We start from the raw sequence: 21,637 nt of genomic DNA, 5'->3' as shown, positions 1-21,637 counted from the left end.
AAAATTACTTCAGAGAGAGAATGAAGGTAAGACCTCAAGAAGATCAAAACAGGTTGATTAAAATAAATCTACTGGATTAACATCAACTGCACATTATAAAGTTATATTTATTGAACATTAGTTATCTTTGTTATGCTTGGTCAATTTTTATTTGGTAAATGAATATGGGTTTTATTTTGCTGTTTTAATATTTGAATTTGATGTCTGTGAAGGTTCACAGTTATCCAGGTCATTGTAGTCCAAGTTGTACAGTACTTGGAGTAATCAGGACCCTACACCAGACACCGGATAGAAAAATGTTCCCTCTAAGCCAGAATGGAAAAAACACACACATATAAGGGAAGCTCTTAAAACATGTGGTTATCCTAATTGGGCTTTCATCAAATCAGCAAAGATGCACAGAAAAGATTAGACACCAACTATGGAGGATCAGAACAACAAACGCAACAACATTGTCATTCTCTATTTAGCCAGTTTATCAGAAAAACTCAGGAGAGTCTTCTCCAAGCATGACATCCCAGTGTACATCAGACCCAGCAACACATTCAGACAAAAACTGGTTCATCCCAAAAACAAAACTCTTAAACACAAGCTTAACAACGTAGTGCATGCTGTACAGTGTAGCGAGGAATGCCCAAACCTCTACATTGGAGAGACCAAACAGCCACTTCATAAATGCATGGCACAACATAGAAGAGCCCCCTCGACGGAACAAGACTCGGCTGTACATCTGCATCTAAAGGACAAAGGTCACTCTTTCGAGGACGCCAATGTTCACATTTTGGACAGAGAAGACAGATGGTTTGAAAGAGGAGTGAAAGAAGCCATCTATGTCCACTGTGAACAACTGTCTTTGAACTGAGGTGGTGGCTTACGACACCAACTGTCTGCCATTTAATATCCAGTTTTGAGATCAGACACCTTAATGTCCACTCACATCTTGGGTCATTTGTTCTCAGTAAATCACATGACAGGCCATTTTCCCACCTTGGCTCATGTGATTAGGTAGGGGATCAATAGGGGGTCCATGACCCTCTTGGGGGACACTCCCATGGGGCTTAAAATCTGGGACTCTCCACCAATTGCTCTCAGAACTAAAGAAGCTTCTCAGATGAGAGGTGAAACATCTTCAAGGAAACTTAAAAAAGTCAGATGTTTTTTTCCAAGATTCTTAGATGTAAAATTGACAATAAATTGTTATGTTTACATAACATCTTGTTAAAAAGGAGTTTTTCCTTCCCATTGTCACTTTGGCTCACAGGTGATTGTCTGATTGCTGTGGTTTTTCTTTGTATTAATGTAGGGGCTTTACCCTCACAATAAAAAGTGCCTTGAGGCAACTGAAAATGGAATTGAATTGAATAGCATTACATTTATTTTTATAATAATAATTGTATTTTTTTATTTTTTATCTATTATTATAACATCTAGTATAATTATAAGATTACTTCTACATCCCTTTCTTTAGCTAGCTACAGAATTAAAGTTATTTTTACCAGCTCGCTTAATTCCTCAAGCTGTGGATACCACAGTGGATCTACACATTTTATACCAGATCCTTACTGACACAGCTCTCCCATTTTTCCAGGCTTGAAATCAGCAGTACACCAGTAGGAGTACACTATTTTCTCATCGCCTGAAGCTGACTTTGTGTCTCCTCCCAGTCTCAAATCAAGTTCAAGTTCAAATTTTATTCGCCACATGCAGTGGCAGGTTGCCCTGCAGTGGAATGAACCCGCCCCTGACCTTACACACACAAAACAGACATCACATGGGGATACAAGTCAGAGAATGGTTGCATTACAGAAAAAACACTGAAATGTACACTACAATGGGAAAGTACAAGAGGAAAAAAAGAGACCTCTACTCATGCTGGGCTATAGGAGGACAGCATGTAAACAGGAAACAACAAAACTCCTCTGCACAGAAAGCACATAAATGTCCACAGTACAACATTATAGAGCACGTGACCAGCAACAGGGTTGGGTAGGGGCCATCCTGCCACTGCGCCGACTCTCCAGCACGGGCCAAGACCCGCCTCGTGTTCCCAGGAGGCAACAAGCATCGAAGGCATTGGAAGGGGAGGGGGGGATGTGTGAGTGCTTATCAGTGTAAGTGTATGTGTGTGCGTGTCCATAGTTCAGCTGAGACAGTGTCCTTCGCCCTATCAGGCTAAGTAAACAGTCTTCCAGCCACCCCAGGTGGCCTTGCATAGAGTGGGAAGAACAGTCAACACACAGTGTTATCTATTATTTATGCGAGCAGCTCATGAGAATTTCAAAGCTGTTCTTTAACACTCCGACACTGGTCTCTCAATCTCCCGTTGGAGAACCACGAGCTTCTCCATGATGTTATCAAACTTGCGTTCTGTGATGTTGTCATTCTTGTGCACAGAGAGCTGATTCTGAGAACTCACGACTGCAGTGAGCTGTTCCACGATGTAATCCAACTTTTGCTTAGAGGTGTTATTCTGAGCAGCCGGTTCCGCTTACTTAATTCTCTGATAAGCCAGGGCCAAGCCAGCTCCAATCAGCAAGAACCCTGTTATCATGGTTCCGAATAGGTAGATATCTTCAGCGTCCTCGATCGACAGTCCCGCCAGGCACACGATCCTCCACTTCTGCCACCCGTCCATCATGTATCCGGCAGGGAAAGTCCCTCCAGGGCACTCGGGCTCTCCCGAGCCCAGACTTCTCGTTGAGAAAGAGGTGTCAATAGCATTCAGGAATCATTTGACTGTAAGGTGACTTTGCTAACCACTATACCATCAAACCGGTCACTAAACACAATGTGAACCTAAACGACCTCTCTTGTTTTAAATGTATTATAACACAGCACTGAAAGTCATACTGCTGAACCTCTAATACTCTAATACTCACTACAAGTCCTTAAAAAATGTGGTTTTAAGATGGTGCTATGCCAACACAGATTAAATTAGAAATGTGTCAAAAAACAAAGAAGAAAATCTTTAAGACTCTTTTGTCACAGCCATGTATGTTTACATCCCCCCGAACAGTTGCGGCAGATGGTTACCCCTCCCTGAGCATGCTCATGTTGGAGATTTTTTGCTGTTAAAAGGGAGGTTTTCCTTCACACTGCTGCAAAGTACTAGCTCAAAGGTGGTTGTTTGATTGTTGGGGTTTTAACTGTATCTACTGCTGCCATTCTCTAACCTGGGCAGCTCACCTGGAACTAATCCGTGGCAATCATCAGAGGGTATTTATGACCAGCATCACCTTGTCTTCACTGCCAGTCCGTCAGCTTACCCATGTCGGTAACAGGCTCACTCTTCTCGCTCTGAATCTTCGTCTTTGTATTCACTTACCTTGCTTTCTGTGTCCTTTAGCTACTTTGAAACACCGCTGCTCCATACCGCAACAGAACTCATCTTTTGGACACTGGTCACAGCCCTCACCAGATCGACACCATATTCCAGGAAGAAATATGTCTGTGAAGGTTCTCAGTCATCCAGGACATCGTAGTCTAAGGAGCTTGGAAAGAAAAGCGTCTGGACTTCTTGAAGACATTTCACCTCTCATCCGAGAAGCTTCTGCAGTTCTAGGGTCAAATGGTGGAGAGTCCCAGATTTAAGCTCTGTGGGAGTAACCCACCGAAAGGGACAATGGACCCCCTAATAATCCTCTACCTAATCACATGAGCTAAGGTGTGAAAATGGGTGTAGGTCACAATCAGCCAAGGTTTCGGCTCGGCTACACAAGAAAATACTCGCCACGCTCACCTGCCTGCCCTCCTGCCACCGTAGCTTACCATGAGCCCTAGAATTCAGGTCAGCCCGTCTTTGTTACTTTCAACTTGCCACTCGAATCTCTGCCTCCCGCTCCAAGCCTAGTACTCCACCTGCAAAAACTAAGCCACGTAAAAGATCTCAAATACCAACGTTATCCCCGGACCAGCCTGTGGACCCACTAACTCCCTTTTCTGCTCTCCTCATTGGGGTAGTGACCACCATGCCACCAGGCTCACCTCATGTTTACTACCCTAGGCTCCCACACTAGATTCCCTTATCACAAATTCCACACCAAGTATCACGTTGTATGTAAGTGCCACAGCAGGTTTTCTTGTTAATACCCCCATGCCAAGTATATATATAGTATAGTTGAGAAATATGATTGGCTCATATGGATACATATGGACATATGCACATCTGGAAATTCAATAACCTCCTCACTGCTGTTTTTTTTCTCTTCAGTAGAGATTGATGCAAACCACTTTAAAGAAATAGATATTAAAAGAAACACAGAAAAACACAAAAACGATGGAGAAAAAAAGAAATGAGCACAAACAGAGATGCAAAAAAACTGTAAAAATGGAGTCTAAAAGACACATTGGTGACTTAGGCGAAGTAATTACTGAAGTCATCTCAGAAAGGAGAAAAAGTCTAAATAAATATCAATGGTTTTAACAGTGGCTGCATGTAATGATACATCTATGAGATAGTTATGAACAGTGTTGGTCAAGTTACTTGAAAAAGGTAATCAGTAACTAATTACTGATTACTTCAGTAACTAATTACTAATAATCAGTAACTAATTACCGATTACTTCCCCCAAAAAGTAATCCCGTTACTTTACTGATTACTTATTTTTGAAAGTCATTAGTTAGTTACTTTTTAAAAACATGATTTACACCCTGAACAGGTAATGAAGCGATAGATCGCTTCAATCCCAGTTCTACTTTTTCTGCATAATCCATCATATAAAATGTAATCAAATGAAAAAGTCTCTTTTAAAAACTTGTTTTATTAGTTTTAATCTTTTAACTTTATGCATCTAGCAAACATTAAATTATATGCAACATTCTCTGACTGGAAGAAATTTGTTTAACATTTAAACCTGTTTTCTGCACAACTCCAGCATATAAAATAAAATAGTTCTTTTGTGTTTACACTCACTCTTTGAAATAGATGCAAGTAAAACACAGCAGAAAATAAATAAAATCAAAGAATCAGCAATCCTGTTGCTCTATTTTCACCTGTTTAGCAGGAGTGAGTCAAGCGGAGGTTTGCCCTGGTGCAGGTGTGTCTCAGCTGTCATGTCAGTGGAAGAATCCGCGAGTTCCTCTGTAAATTTCACATTCCCGTGGCAGCGTAGCCTACTCGGTGCTTGTGCAGAAGTTTAGGGGTTTTTTTCGCTGCAAAAAGACGTTTTCTTCTAATATTTTTGTCACTTTTTACGGAATCAAACTCAAAGTAAGGTCAGTACTTCCACGCTTTAAACGCTGCACGGTCATGTTCTCTCCAGCACCCAATCCATTGTTGATCTGTACACAGCTGTTGCCACGAACGTCGCACTCGCTTACGTCATTGTCATAAGACACTCTCACAAAAAAATCACGGTTTTATAATGTAGTAACGCAGCGTGCTCACGGGAAAGTAACAGTAATCTAATTACCTTTTTTGCAATAGTAATCTCTTACTTTACTCGTTACTTGAAAAAAGTAATCGGATTACAGTAACGCATTACAGTAACACATTACTTGTAACGTGTTACTGCCCATCTCTGGTTATGAATAATTTTTTCTCTAAAAAAATTATATTTTATTTATGAAGAAATTTGTAAAGTAATTCCTAGTTAAAGTTAAAGGAATTCTTGGCTTAACAGAGCATTGACCTTTGGTCAGCCTGGATACAGCGCTAAAAAGTACAAGTCAAGGTACAATATTCAACTTGTACCCTGCAGTGCACATAGATACTCACTTGATCTCCAGCAGAGTAGGTGGATGTTTATATGTGATAAACATATGTGATCCTGTGGTTGCTTTGACATCTCAGAGAAATAAGTTGCATTCCTGCATTGTCACATTACTCCTCCATAACCCCAATGCAGATCTGTGAATGGTGATAACCACAATGAGCTCTGATGCATAGGTCTGTCTTATAAATAAAGGACCCATAAGTTTATCTCTTTGCTGTTAATGTAGGTTGCGACACTTAACAAAAGACAGCCTTGACTTACCTTCTGCGGGCCTGTGGCAAGAATCCAAATCAGGATATTGACTTTGGGGTATTATAAAAGGCTATATTAAGTCAAAGCAGGGATGTGATATTGCAGAGAAACTAGCTGATGACACTGAGCTTATTCAGAGCCACTGCAGATCAATTGTGCAGCTCAGACACAGACAAGATCCATCATATGCAGTTATAATCCTGTTGACAGTACCAGACAAGATCCTACACACTTTGTCTGTTCTTACACATGACATGTTTCTTAATAGAAATAAGAAAGCATAGTGGAGTGAGCTTTGTGTTGCATGTATAGTGAACTTATTGCACCGTAAACTACCATGCATGAGACACACAGTCACAATCAGTGTTTGTCAAAGACTACAAACTGATTGGAACCTGCATCCAAGTTAGTTCTAAGTGATAATTCACAGTTAATATTGATCAGCTAATTGCTGAATCTGACTGTTGGATCAGTCCTGTCATGCTGTGTTTATTTTGTGCTCTGGAACTAAACTCAGAGACTCAGAACAAGTTTTAATTGAATCCTAATTGTTGTTATTTTTAAATGTTACAATTGTCAGCTTACCAAAGTCAGATGGCAAAAATTAAATATATCGAACTGCCTACACTCTTGTGCATACACTCTAAATACCCTTGATAGCTGATTTTTAACCCTAGCCTCAAGCTGTCGAAAAACAACTTGATCTTTCTATTTTAAAAAAAAGTAAAATTATATATATATATATATATATATATATATATATATATATATATATATATATATATTAGGGGTGCAACGATACACAAAATTCACGGTTCGGTTCGGTTCGATACTTTGGTGTCACGGTTCGATATTTTTTCGATACAAAAAAAAGTTCATGCCTTTTTAATTTGTCATTTATTAAATTTTCACGGCACATTCTGCACCAAATCTCTGTGCGTTCATCATTTGTTTGAAGCCAGCTCACCTGCAACCACTTTTCCGAGAATACGCGCTTCTTTTGTGGTTCGGACTCCTTCTGACATTTCTTTGGAGGTGGAGGAACACCAAAGTAATTGCTTAAAGGAGCTTGCTTCTTCGACATCTTTAAGAGTTCTAAACAAATGTCTGTCCTCCTCCTGAAAATCTTATGTACGCAAACACGCGTTGCAACTTCTTATCTTGTGCGCGTTTTTTATTTTGACAGCGAATGCGCACCTGCAGACCACTTATGTGCAGCCCTGGTTATTTAGCTCGTCATATTGCAGCCACAGAAATTCTTTTGTCCATGAAACCATAAAGCTGCACTTTCTTTTTGTCTTATAGTCTGATTTGTCACAACTTTTCCGTTTTGTGGTAAGCTTTTCTTTGGCTGTCACTTCTTCACCCTGACCTGTCTTATTTGGCTCAGCAGAACTAAAATATATATCCTGCTGCTTTTACACACGCACTCACATAACACTCAGTGATTCTCTGCACGATCAACCTCTCACATGTTTAAGCTGCGGGAGATTTTTTTTATTGTCATGTTTGCATAGTAAGCTAACGATTGATAAGATGATGTCAGAGGAGTTGGTGCACAAATTATCATCACTCACCAATCAGTGCTGTCGCTCTCTATACACAGTTCACGCGATTGCAAAGTGAAAGCAAAAAACAAGCGCAAATTCAAACGCGATTTCAATATGTCACATATTGACAGTGGCTCACCGATGCCAATGACATAATTACCCAGCTACATTTCCAAAAGAATGCAAAAGCATTGACATATATTTTTCCTTCCTACGATAGGCCGACGGGCAGGGCAGAGATAGATTTTGGTAGCCCGACTGGAAAAATCGCTAGCGATTTTGCGAGCCCTGTATCTAGGGTTGCCAACTCCCTGAGAAATAAATAAGGGACACCTCGTGGCCAGGGCCGGGCGACCCAGTTGTCTTCACCCTTCCCAGTGTGGTGAATTTTTTTAGCTCTTTTTTTGTGTGTGAAATTATTTTTTTAACCATTTGACTTGAATTTGATTTAAGTAGATGCGTATTCTTTGTGATATCAACACATGGGAAACAAAAATCATTTAGCCATTTATTTTTAGCTCAAAATGACAACATTAACACAATAAAACAGGTCTCTTTCTTAAACAGAAGCCTGTCATGCTTAACTTTTGAGAATAAAAGTAAATCTTTCTTTAAAAGAACTCTGTCCTGCTTAACCTAAAATTATATAAATTAATAGAAAACAATAGAAAGAAAAATATTCTTGTAACAGTGCACATTTAGTGCATTTAGTGCAATTGGCTTCAGTAGAGGCATTATTTCAGCTTTTGCTCCCGTTTGTAAACCCACTTGTTCCCATGATTATGCATCATAACTCATCATCATTATTCATCTATGTATTACTTTTATGTATTACTCATCTATTTGTTGTAATCATCTATCATTGCAGTTGTTTATTACACAAAATAAATTATATTATCACACTTCTGGCCACATAGCGCTGATATTCACTACACATGCCCATTTTAACCTTAACCAGAGGGTTTAAAAACAAACAAACCAGTGTTTACATACATATCTGCTTCGGCCGTGGCCTGGTGGACAAAAATTGGTTAAGGGTTCCCCTCACGCCCCTCATGTTCTTCATGTGCCCACCATTAGAAGAATGCCTATGGAAAAAGTGCGCCGGCACACAGTGCAGTGCGCTTTATAGGTGTTATCGTGCACTTTTCCAGCCAGGTGTTTTCCTTTTCCCATTCTTCCCTGTACTTTTGCAGCCTTTTTTTCTTTCTCTGAGAGGAACAAACATTGCTGGTCTAATGCTGGGCTCACACTGTGCGATTTTTTGGCCCATTTTGAGCTGATTTTTGAGTCGTGCGACCAATTTGGTGATCGGCCCGATTTTGGCCTTCATCGTGCATCGTGTAGTATACGTGGGGTAACGAGAAGCGATTAACACCTCATGACCAGCTCCCGATCATCAATCGCTCGTGAGGGTGTCACCGCAGCCGCTCACACTGCTCACGTGCAAACACGTAAACGTCGGTGAAAAAGACGGAGCAGCACGGCTGTGCGGCGTGTGATCTGGACACAAGCGATGGAGGCACAACTTGTAGAACTTTGGAAAGCTCATCCGAGCCTTTTCGATGTGGCATCACCAAATTATTACGACCACAACAACCGTGAAAATAGTTGGATAGACATTGCTGCTCAATCACAGCTGCCTGATCAGTGTTTTTCATTAGCAATTTAGCAAAGCTGATGGTGGTGTGTGTCTGTGTGAGTGAAAGACAGAGAGGGAGAGCGAGCGACAGATTTTCTGTTATAACCTTCATTTTATGGAGGCACAGTGTGAGCACTCAGGTCGCATCAGAGCATCGGGCGGTATAGTGTGAGACCCTGCATCGTGACCTACGAACTTATAACCCATGCGAGCCAATCGTGCAGTTTGAAAATCGCACAGTGTTTGCCCAGCTTCAGGTGTACTGTCGTCTGAGACTTGCACCGCAGTGTCGGCGTTTGTTTCCCTGTTGGCCATGCTTTTTGTTGTGGTCATCTGTTGTCTTCCGGTATTTTCTCCGCAAGCGACCTTTCCTCAACCAATGAGATGAGCGGTAATCTGAATTGTCATACTCGAATTGTCATAAGTGTGCTGTCAGCTCATTGGTCACAAAGCAGGAGCGGGGCTGGGAATTATTTTTTCAAACAAAGGTTAATTACATTAAAACTTATAGACTACTTTTGATTCTCACTGTATTACGGGACAAAGTGCGTCCCTTTTCAGCTCAATACGGGACGTGTACTTTTGTTTCTAAATACGGAACGATTCCGTTTTTTAAGGGACGGTTGGCAACCCTACCTGTATCTGATTGAGGAATCACTCATCTTTAGAAAAGAGAGTTTATTACAGAGAAATGGCTCTTTCCAAAATCAAAGCTATACTATACGCTTCTTCTGGGCTATATTCTCAGCAGCATATTAAACATATCAGGTCCCCATAAGGAGAATCATGTGCTAACGGCTGTCTAAATGACTCGGGTAAAGTTTGTAGCATGCGTGCTTGTTGTTTTTGTCTGCTTCCACTTGTCTTTGCACTATGATGATGTCGGAGTAAATGTGCAGTCATATTTGTTGTGTTCCCACTAGTGCTGTCAGCGTTAATCTGAAATGAGGTTAACGCCACAACACTGCAAATCTCCGTGGGGCTGGACGGCCAACACGTTAACGAGCTAACTGCGCTAACACAGTAGTTCCCACCCATGTAACTGAGCATTGCGTGGCACATCCAACATACTGTTTTACTTTAGTCCATGACGCGCTTACCTTCAGGGTCATACGTCACATGAAAACCAAAATAGTTCCAAACGCCAGATCTGAATGAGGGTGGGGGAGGTTCAATTTGCCATGTTGCAACGAGCTTAACTTCTGTCTGCTAGCTTGCCCTGCGCTCAGTGAATCTGCGTTCGACTACTCCGCTTAGGCTGTACTGTCGAGCGCAGATCCACTGAGCGCTCAACACAGACAGCACCGTCAGAAGGAAAGTTGATAAAATAAATTAAAATTTTTATATTGTTCGATACATATGCATACCGAAATGAAAGCACTGTATCGAACGGTTCAATATCGATACGAGTATCGTTGCACCCCTAATATATATATATATATATATATATATATATATATATATATATACAGTATATATATATATATATATATATATATATATATATATGTTGATACACAAAATTCACGGTTCGGTTCGATACTTTGGTGTCACGGTTCGATATTTTTTCGATACAAAAAGATGTTCATGCCTTTTTAATTCGTCATTTATTAAAATTATAAATATATATTTTAACTCAAAAGTACAATTTTTATATTTAATGTTGCTGAAATTTATATTTAATGTTGCATGAATCTGATCGAGAAATCACTCATCTTCGGAAAAGAGACTATTACAGAGAAATGGCTCTTTCCAAAATCAAAGCTATACTATAAGCTTCTTCTGGGCTATATTCTCAGCAGCATATTAAACATATCAGGTCCCTATAAGAAGAATCATGTGCTAATGGCTGTCTAAATGACCCGGGTAAAGTTTGTAGCATGTGTGCTTGTTGTTTTTGTCTGCTTCCATTTGTCTTTGCACTAGCATGATGTCGGTGTAAATGTGAAGTCATTTGTTGTGTTCCCACTAGTGCTGTCAGCGTTAATCTCGTTAAAATGACATTAACGCCATAACGCAGCAAATCTCCGTTAACGAGTTACCACGGATCGGCCTGTGCGTGGGGCTGGACAGCGTCAACACTAGTTCCCACAAATTGAGCGGCACATCCGACATACTGTTTTACTTTTGTCCATGACGCGCTTACCATCAGGGTCAGTTCTGAATGAGGGTGAGGGAGGTTCAATTTCGGGTAGCGTTGAGGCAGTTGCCATGTTGCAACGAGCTTAGCTTCTGTCTTGCTAGCTTGCGCTGCGCTCAGTGGATCTGCACTCCAAATTTTGTATTGTTCGATATATATACCGAACCGAAAGCACTGTATCGAATGGTTCAATATCAATACGAGTATTGTTGCACTCCTAATATATATATATATATATATATATATATATATATATATATATATATATATATATATATATATATATATATAATTTTCAATAGAAGTGGATATCCATGCATCTATTTTCTGCTATTATCTGGTTCCAAATCCCAAGGGCAGCAGCCTAAGCAGACATCCCAAGGTCTATTGTTTCACAGTCACCTCAATCAGCTCTTAGGCACAAATAAACCATTCCCTAACAAGCTGAGAGACATAATATGTTATTAATTATAATGTTAACTTATTTATTTGTACCCCAAAACTTGGAAGACCTCATTGCAAAAAATGCAAAAAGAATTACATATTCTTATCTCGTAGTGTTAGGGCTAACACTTCGACCCCTAACAGGAATTTAAGCAATTCTTTAAGTGAAGAGATGAACAACATGATAACTCTTTTTGCTGCCTTTTTGACTTTTAATTTGTGGATATAAAGAATATCAAAAATATCAGTACGTCAAATTATATAATTTTAATGCTGTCCTCCAGCCCAGATTCTAGAAAATGGAGGGATGCTATGTGGTGTTTGAGCAATGCAGAAATGACTACACAAAAACATGTAACTATTATCTATTACCTTAACTCACAATTATAAATGTAATTAAAGTCCACCCATGACTGGGCACAAATTCCAAGGTCAAAGAAAGCCCCCCCCCAACTTTGCTTAGAAATTTGATGCATCATCTCTTTGTGATGTGTGTCTAGTTGGCATTTTTCCTCTTTTTTTCATTACTAAGAACTGAGTTTGAAAATATTTACCTGACCTTGTCATCAGTAGTTTAAATAAATAGATAACTGAAATAACGAGTAAAGAGTTTTTCTCCCCTGTGCTTAGGAGCTATCTCAAACTGAGAGCTGTCATTTTTGAGCTTCTTGTGCTTTTATGCTGCCTCTGCTTTTGTTGCTAAGTATTCATTGTTGTTGTTTTTTTGGTCCCCATCTTTTCTGCTTTGCACTTCACAGAGTTCATCTGCTATTGTCAACAGCTATTTTTTCTTGGAGGCTATTGACAGCAATTCCAATGACTCAGTTTCTACAGTTTGTTTCAAACTAACAACCACACGCAAAGCTTTGAACAGCTCAGTTTTTCAAGTAAACTATCAAATGAAATCCAGGGTTAGGCCTGGCTGCAAAAAAGCAAACAAAGACCAGGTAAAGCACTATAAATCTTTAGTTTGGCGGTGTGGTTTCTTCATGTCTTAAAGTTTTTGTTTCTATAGTTTCTGTTTCTATAGTTTTATGTAGTTTATATAGTTTTTTCCATTTTTTACACATTCCCAAGTTTCTTGTGTGTCAGTGTCTTTTCGTATTTAGTCATTTTGTTTGCTCTCCGTTAGCTATTGGTTGGTAACTCTTTTTTTTTTTTTGCCTGTCCCATTTGGTACTTTAGCCATCAGAATTGTTGTCTGAAGACCAACAAGGATACCCAATGGATTTAGTTTGCCAAATGGATCATCACGGCCTTGCCGTATTGGTCCATTTGATCAACCTTTGTTGTTATTATTTATTTTATTTTATTTTCAGTTGTTACAGATGGGACAGACATGACTGAGGGATAGGAAAGGGAGAAAGAAAGATGAAGGAAAAGAAAAACAGAAGGGAAGAGGGACAGTGAGAAAGGGTGCTTAAAAAGAGAAAGAAGAGATAAAAAATCTCCTGGATCACCTGTTGAAAGAAAAAGAAGAGAAAACAAGCAAAAAAAACAGAGCAACATATTAAACACAACACCATCACGTTAATCTAGCTAAGTGTAAACAGCAGTAAAAACTAAATATTGAATGTTGTTGTGCAGCACGTAGGACAGACAGCACACAATGTGCTTGGAAATAGCAGCCAATAAAGGTGTAGTTTATGTCTATGAACAGTGAACACCCGTGTGCACACCTGTGTGGATCAGCGCGCTTGTATTCGGTTTCCCCATGGTCTGCTAGAGGATGTAGAGAGCCATAGCCCTGTCCCCCAGGGCATGAAGCAGGCATGGAGGAGATCCAGGCTCCAGACATCCAGAGGTCCCAGAGTGCGAGAGCCCAAGGAGGACCACCGGAGGGGCATCCGTGCCACCCTCCTGGGAAGAGCTGAGGAGAGTCCCAGATCAGGGGTCACCCAGTAGCCACGGAACAGGAGCCAGAGGGGGCTGCAGTGGTGTGCCCGCCGGCTCTGCCGGCAGCCAGGTGTGCCAGAGTAAACCGAGCCGCAGGCCCAGAGGCCGGAGGCCCGAGGGCCCCCTTTGCCCCGGAAGAGGCCTGACCGAGCAACAGGCACCAGGCCCCGCCAAGTAGTCACCGGGAGTGAGCTGGTACATACCTGAGCGCCCAGCCCAAGAACCACCAACGCACCGACCCCTGAGGGCATCAGTTACCGGCAGGGAGTGTGATGAGGGGAGATAGGCCTTTGGAGGGCCTGGGAGTTCCCAGAGAGGTAGAGTGTAAGACCCGACCTGACATATAAACACAGACAAACAGGCACACACAGACACAAACAAGCATTCCCACCTTCATGCACACATATACAAATACTCAGCACTCACCCAACATAGGGATAGACATACATGGACACTGTACACACAATCACACTCCCCAAACACACTCTATACCCCAGGTCCAGGTAGAGTTGGTAACTCTTATATTGATCTTTTTTGGTTACCAAAAGTGCTTTTGGTGTTGTCTATTGAGGCTTACCTTTTCTTGTTTTAGGTCACTATAAATGCTTAATAAAGAAAGAAAAAAAAGGAAAAGAAAAGAAAAAATAAACAAAAAAGACTTGCACTGCAAATGATTGCAACAAATGTAGATTTTCACTTGTGCTTAATTAACAGCAATTAAATATGTATTTGCTGGCAGAAGAAAACAAGAGTATGTTTGCTATTGCACATCATGAAAATATTAAGATAAGTAAATATGAAGGAAGTACAAAGTTTAACTAAACACAACCAGCTAAGATATGATTAGATAAACCAACAGCTTCTGAATATTCCAAAGCTCTAAATTTTGAATTTGCATTGTCCAGTCTGGTTCTTGTGTAATCTGGTATACCTCAGCCTTTTCTTCCCACAGAGAGCATTTTTGATGATGCTTTGGTGAACAGTTGGTAGATTTTTTTCCCTATTTATTAAGGATATGACTTTTAGATATTGTTCAACTGCTGTAGAGTTTTAGGCCTGACACTTCTTTTGTCCTTGACTTGTCCAGGTTCCTCATATTTTTAAGGGATAAGGGAACTTAAGTGCACTGCACAGCATGCTGAAATACACAAAGATTTCAGCTAATAGTTTTTTGGGAATCACATGGTAGGTGCAAAAAACTATTTTGGGCTTGTCAAACTATGTTATATTTGGGATTTTTATAGTATTTTATATATATTTTTAAGATTTTTAAGAAAATACAACTTTAGTTTGAACTGCTCCCCCAGAAAATGAAAACAGCAGTGGAAAAGGTTGAGGTGAGGGTAAAGCAACATCTGTGTGGGTGTTTTTATTATAAGCCAGCGGGCATATCTGTTCTGTAGGAGGCAGAGCAGCTGCCCCAGAGAGGTGCACTGCCATCTGACACTCAGTGTTCATCCAAGTGTAGTAAGAAATCCCTGCCTGATTGGCAAAACCTTTAGCCAAGGTCATAGTGTGTGTGTTCCTGATGTGACCAATGAGTAATCATCCTTTTCAAAAAAAAATTTATTCTGGCTGGACAGCCATCTTTATCTTAGTGTTGAGTTGAACCATTACAAAATCTGCTGTTGAATATCACCTTGGGAAATGTCAGCATATGAAAAAAATCAACCCGGAAAATGGTTGATGGACAGCGATGCGTGGGAGGCAGCCCTTACATGGCATGTCAGCTCAACTTCAATAAGCTAACAAGTGCAAGAATCCCAATATCTTTTTTTTTTATTTTTGTGAGTGATTTTTGAAGCACTATGTGTGAAACCATTAACACTTTTTCAGCACATTTGCTGCTTTACACAAGAGAATGAGATCACTGACCAGTCAAAGCTTGAGCATTTTAAATACTGCAACATCTGACATATAAAAAGAGTTGTGAGAACTACTGGACATGGAGGATGAAGTGATGGAAAAGATGATGTAGGACAAACTGGAAAAAAGCACTGGGAATCAGAAACAATTGATGTAATGTACTTATCCCTATAAAAGTAACCATAAATAAATGAAGCAGGCTGGTCTCATGGTTCAACCATATTGTGTTTCAGGTACCATCCAGATATGTAAAAATGAGAATCAGAAAATAACTAAATGCTGTACACTTATGCTGCTGTGATTTCCAACTGGTTAACGGATTACAAACTTTTCATCCACCCCTCTCTCTCCATATTTTGCATTCTTGAAATCTTTTCTTGAGGGCTTTGCAAAGTCAACTGTCTCACCAACATATACCCCTTCTATGAGCCTGTAATAGTATCACACCTGGCCTTGATATGGTAGTCATGCCCATAGACTGTATATAAAAGATAAACAACCAACAAGCCTCAACATTAGCATTTTGACTGCCTTTTTTTTGCTTGTTTGCCATTTTACTTTCCGTCAGATATGGAAGTGACCACATCTGAACAAAGTTGAAGTGCCATGTTGTACATGTTTGGTACTTATAGCAAGAGTTTTCATGATATCTATTTGAAGGCAATATCACATGTGGGTTGATGTTTACCCTGGCCCTTTTTGTATACTTTGCAGGGTTTCCTCCTGCAGAGGTTCAGTGGTTGTTACACCTCTCTACATCTCTCTCTCCTAGGAATGACACCTCCAGGTTTTGGTATGTTTCTCCCTTCATGGTGCTGCCAACATTCAGGCATCCATGTCACGATTTTTACTTCTGACTCCTCACATATCCCATGTTTGTCATTTTACCTTTTGATTAGCAGCACAATCAGTTTTTAGTCCCTTCTTTGTCAGTGGCTGTGTACCAGCTTGTGACACCATGTACTTTGGCTATTTGAGAATTTTAGGAATTTTATTCAAATTTTATAGAAAAGCAGTGTGGGAGGAGATACGTATTCTTTTGGGATTGTGTCAGGAAGGGCATCTGGTGTACAATCTGCCAAATTTAACAAATGGCACAACCCCCTTGCGAATAAGGAAGTAGCCAAAATTCGCTTCTTGACACATCTGTACTACAGACATTTCAGTGTGTGTGCCAGTCACACACATGATTTCTTGTGCATGGAGAATAAGCAAAACCAGTCTTTTTCACTTACAGGATATTGTAAAGATTTGGACTATTATGACTAATAATTTATTTGTGATCTGCTCCCTTTAACCAGTTTCTTACAGGAGTATCATGCATTTTGCAATAATTGTTTGCTTTAAAAACAAATGTCTGGTGTGCTAAAGTGACCGCTGCTCTGACCTCTAGTGAGGTCACCTGTGACACAGAAAACTCTCTCTGCAAAAGCCTGAGAAGCTAGCATAGCCAGTAAGTCTAAGCCAAAGGTTTTAAGCTGTAATCAAAAAGAGACACTTTTCTTCAGCCAAAATTCTTTTCCTGTGTCAAAAGTAATGGGTTGTAAAAGGTCTTCCTTTTCCTTTCTGATCAGCCTCTTGCTGCTTGTGTAAGTCCTTCACTTAGGCTTTGTGCTTTATTTTGAGAGAAACCTGAAGACTGGCTGTTTTGATGAGGATGGTGCTGCTTCTGCTTCTTCTCTATTGTCACCACAAAAATAGCATGAACTTTGAAGCAGTCAGTACTCTTTTTTGGTCAACAAGTCAGTCAGTCAGCAAAGTCCTGATCTTCAGGATTAGAAATCAGCACAAGGATGTTTTTTTTTTGAAGGATGGTCCAGGTTGAGCACTTTGGAGACAAAGAGGCAGTGAGATGGTTTTGGACATTTCCAAAGGAGGGATAATGGGCACATTAGACAAAAATTACTCAACATGGAGCTACCAGGCAGGAGGAAAAGAGGAGAACTACAGTGAAGACTTGTTTCATGGATGTAATGGACATGAGTGTTGAGAGTTGGTGTGATAGTAGAAGATTCTAGAGATAGGGTGAGATGGACCCCTAAAGGGAACAGCCAAAATATGCAGAAGATGATGATTTTGGTGCTTGGAAACAGGATAAATGACAAGGCATGGATCTGAAGGAAAATAGAAAGAAAAGAAAAAGAAGGGATAATAGTGGCTAGTCATTCTTTGCAACTCTAATACTAACCTAAAATCATCATGAATGCACGTACTGACATCAGCTTAAGCTTTTTTCATATACAGCCTCCATTAAAAAAAAGAGATTTTAAGGAATTTCCACATTGGCTTCATGTCTCAGACCTCGAAACGACATATGTCCATATCTTTACAGTCTATACCCTGGTGTTCAGTGATTAGTGTGCGCAGTTCTGCAAAACACAACTTACGAGTAATTATTAATACATTAGTTGCAGTTAATTCAGAGGGTTCATGTGTGTTTATTATCATTTCAAGTAAGCCTCCCCAAGTTAAAATTAAAGTAAACACAAATGAACCTCCTGATCGGACTGCAAGGGTGACATGTCAGCTAAGCTATTTGAATTGGTCACTAGAGACATAAACCATTTTTCCAATAGTACTCAAAGAGAAAGGTGTTTATCTCAACAGCTGAATCCAGTTCAAAACAACATGATAAGAAACATTTGATGTTGGCCAGCCAGATGGTTCACCCTGGTCCTGTGAAAACTCTACAAGTAGATACACCTCACAGCTGAACAATATTTTGTTTCTCCTCCTATTTGAAATCAGACAAACCTTTGATATGACCTGTGGTAAAGTGAAACCGTATCTGAAGAGCTTTCTGTACTAACATTTTTTTCCAGAATTGATTGAAACCTTTCTTGAAGCTTTCTGCTGTTTTCTCAAAACATCCATCCATCCATCCATCCATATTCTTCCACTTCTCTGGGGCCTCCTCCAGCTTGTCCGAGGGAACACCTTCCCCAGGCCAACCGAGAGATATTGTCTCTGCAGCTCGTCCTGGGTCTGCCCCGGGGCCTCCTCCCGGTGGGACATGCCCAGAACACCTCACCCAGGAGGTATCCTTGTCAGATGCCAACACAAACACTGATTCAAAAATAGATTCACGACATTAAGACTGGGAATAGGATTTAGTGTGCATTTTCCTGAATCTCTGTGATAGTCATGTCAGTCATGGCTAGCAACAATCATGAAAAGCAAACCTGTTTGCATTATGGGAATTTCCCCCTCACCATGTGTACATGGTTGGCAGAGGTACTGATGTGTAAACATTTGTGTCCAAATGACTGATGCAGTAACAAATGGAGTCCAGCTCTGAATCAACAGCTGAGCCAATCATGAATACCTTTAACTGGTAAACATGCTGTCTGCAGGGCCTCTCAAAGCACACCATCAAAAAGCTTTCCCAATCAATAGTTTGACACACTGACACCTCTTGTGTATCCAGGTGTACTTTCCATACACCATTTGCTTCCACACTCAAATGAGACAATCAATTTCTTATCCCTTTGTGTTTTATAAGTCTCATAAAATCTGGCCACTGTTAACTAGGTGTGGAATATTTAAGAGTTCATTTCCTCCTGCTGCTAGTGTACTGAGGCTAAGGAACAGTTGAAAGCCAGGAGGGACCAGTTTTGTAGAAAGGTCAGGTATCAGCTGCTCTGACCACACCAAATGCCAGCAAGACAATCTGATAATTTGCGACCCCAGGGTGAGGAGAAAATCAAAAGAAGCTAAATGCAGGATCTATTAAAGACCCAGAGCAAAATGTCAGACAAATATATGCCAGGGTGAAGTTAGATATCAGTCAGTGATCAGTGTCAGCATTCAGAAAGTACACACACTTGTTCTATGGCAGCAGACTGCTGGGATACTTTTACTGTAATCTCTGTAAAATGCACCAACAAGCTATTTACTTAGCTGACAAAAAATAAAGATCAGTGATTTTATATTTTTATTTTAAAATTCCACGATACATTGAGGCACTTCATTTGACTGAGGTGATAAAAATACGCTTCGGAGAATTTTCATTGTTAAGCAATATGGAATGTTTAGAAAACAGCCTGCTGATTAAAATTCAAGAAAACTAATGTTATCTGTTCATCTCGGTGTCACATAGTTCATGATGACAGAATGTGAGATATTCTTGCTTTTTTTGGGGAAACCAATTAAAACATGAGCTGAGAGGAATCACAGGCGAATAAATCATTTGAAAAATCCCATTAGAACAGACACAGAGGCCTCAGCTGTGTTTTTAAAAGCCAAAAGGGTCAAAGGAAAAAAAAAATTAATAGGCTTCATAGGCAGCAATAAATAGACTGGGGGAAAGGTGGCTCTGATGGGAAATGAGTTTTAATAAAATGCACTTTGTTTTCTTCACAGTGGGCTAGACAGAATACAGAATATGGCAGTATCATCGACTCTCTTGGCTGGCAGGTACACAGCCTCGCTGAAACAATCTGCTCTGAGGCAAAGCACTAAAACAACCCAACCTTGCCACAAATGTGGCTTCCCTTGCTCTAGGTCGGATGATCCAATCACAAATATGAATAACCTCAGCACAAAAAGCAATTACCCTGCAGCCTAGACAAAGGGGCCAAGGCAGTGACACCACCAGGGCCAGAGTTGCAGCACCAGGCTGTCACTGTCTGTGCTGCTGTACAATTTAATACTTTTTGCATTGCTATTTAATCACACAGAAACAGGGGCTTTTTTCCCCTGGCATTCCCAATGATTCAAGTAATAATCCACGATATTTTTCATAAAAATATCTGTTTTTATTGCCCCCTCTAGCCAAATGTCCATTTCATGAAAGCTTTTACAGTTGGTACTGTAATCACCTGCTGTCAGAAATGCCTTCCCTGGGAAAATATGTAGTTGCACAAAGATGGGGTTTATCCAGAATAAACATGGCTGAACAGATCGCCATGTGTTTAACCAAGCTACAAAGTGACAGATGGGAAATACAGTGGAACAGCAATACAGCGGTGCTAGCAGCTCAGTGAAACTTCACTCAGGCACAGTTGTGAAAATTCAGAGAAATGTTAATATAATCGAGAACTGACAACATCCACTGTCTGGAATTGAGTTTTGAGTGGATGGGGAGCTAAGTAAAGTAAAATACCTTGATTAGAACATTACAGCACTGCAAACCACTATTTCAGCTATGAAGGGAGCTACTGTAGCAAAACTGTAGCAGAAGCCTCTTGATAGGCGTTAGCTGCTGTTTTTTTATAAACACCGTGAAGTTTCCGTTTTACTTTCACTATCTTATCATCATTTGGAAGTGAGTGCATGATGGTATGTGTCCTATCCATGACTCTTAACTGATCGATCAGGGACGATGCTAACATTTCTTGCACATTAGTGTAAGAAAAAGTGTTGTGTTGTTGTGTATTACAGTTAGGACACCTTAATCAATTCTTTAGTTAGTTTAGAAACTATAATAAAATGTTGCCCTTTGCCTTGAGGCAGGTGTAAATAATTATTCCAGCTCCATTCACCTGTTTTCCCAGAAGTGCAACCAACTTTAGCCAATAATCAGGAACTGGCTGCAAAAGTTGGCTCTTAATAGGAAATGACGTAGCTCTCCTAGATCCTTGACTGTATTTCCCTATGATTATAGTGATAATGCAAAGAAATTGCAGCTAACAGGTTCTGGGTTCACCTTCTTTAGGATGTTTGTTTGCCTAAACCAAACAAAACAGTTTAAGCAAAATTTTAAAAAAATGTTCTCAGAGAAGACTTGCAGCTCAGCATCCTGTTTAAAGGTGGGTGATGTATGTCTATTATGTATGGTGATACAATATCCATCCTCTTTATTGCACGAGGGTGAAACCATCAGTATCCTTGCATTTGTCCACTGCCAGCCAACTCTTAAGTTTGTGTGTTTTCCTTCTGACCAGATGTAGTTTTCTACACAATCTTTTCAACATCCTTATACTTAGTACTGTACTCACTATTACTGTACTTACTGTGTTTATGTGCTAAAAGAAACATAATTTCCTTGTAACTAAAATAGATTTCACTAACTCATCTACACAAGCCATTTGGTAAAATAGAATTTTGACTTTAATGTTGAATCTTTGACTTTATTCTCAAAATGATCAATAATATTTTTTACTAATGAGCTTCTGAGAGAGAGAGACATTTA

The 21,637-nt window shown here is 40.0% G+C and overlaps 1 protein-coding gene and 1 long non-coding RNA gene across 2 annotated transcripts in view; both read left to right on the top strand.

The window, feature by feature from the left end:
- The window catches only part of LOC146507221 (tetraspanin-4-like), a 547,388-nt gene that overhangs the window by 199,202 nt on the left and 326,549 nt on the right, over positions 1-21,637 (top strand). The gene's annotated exons all lie outside the window — the stretch shown is intronic.
- LOC146507227 (uncharacterized) lies at positions 9,800-11,418 on the top strand. Its single transcript, XR_014877079.1, has 2 exons — positions 9,800-10,327; positions 11,338-11,418. It is a non-coding gene; the product is annotated as an uncharacterized LOC146507227 (long non-coding RNA).

This window comes from Neolamprologus multifasciatus, chromosome 12 (genome assembly GCF_963576455.1).
Source record: "Neolamprologus multifasciatus chromosome 12, fNeoMul1.2, whole genome shotgun sequence".
Classification (NCBI taxonomy): Eukaryota; Metazoa; Chordata; class Actinopteri; order Cichliformes; family Cichlidae; genus Neolamprologus; species Neolamprologus multifasciatus.
The sequence above is the reverse complement of the archived record's forward strand: the minus strand, read 5'-3'. Positions and strand labels throughout refer to the sequence as shown.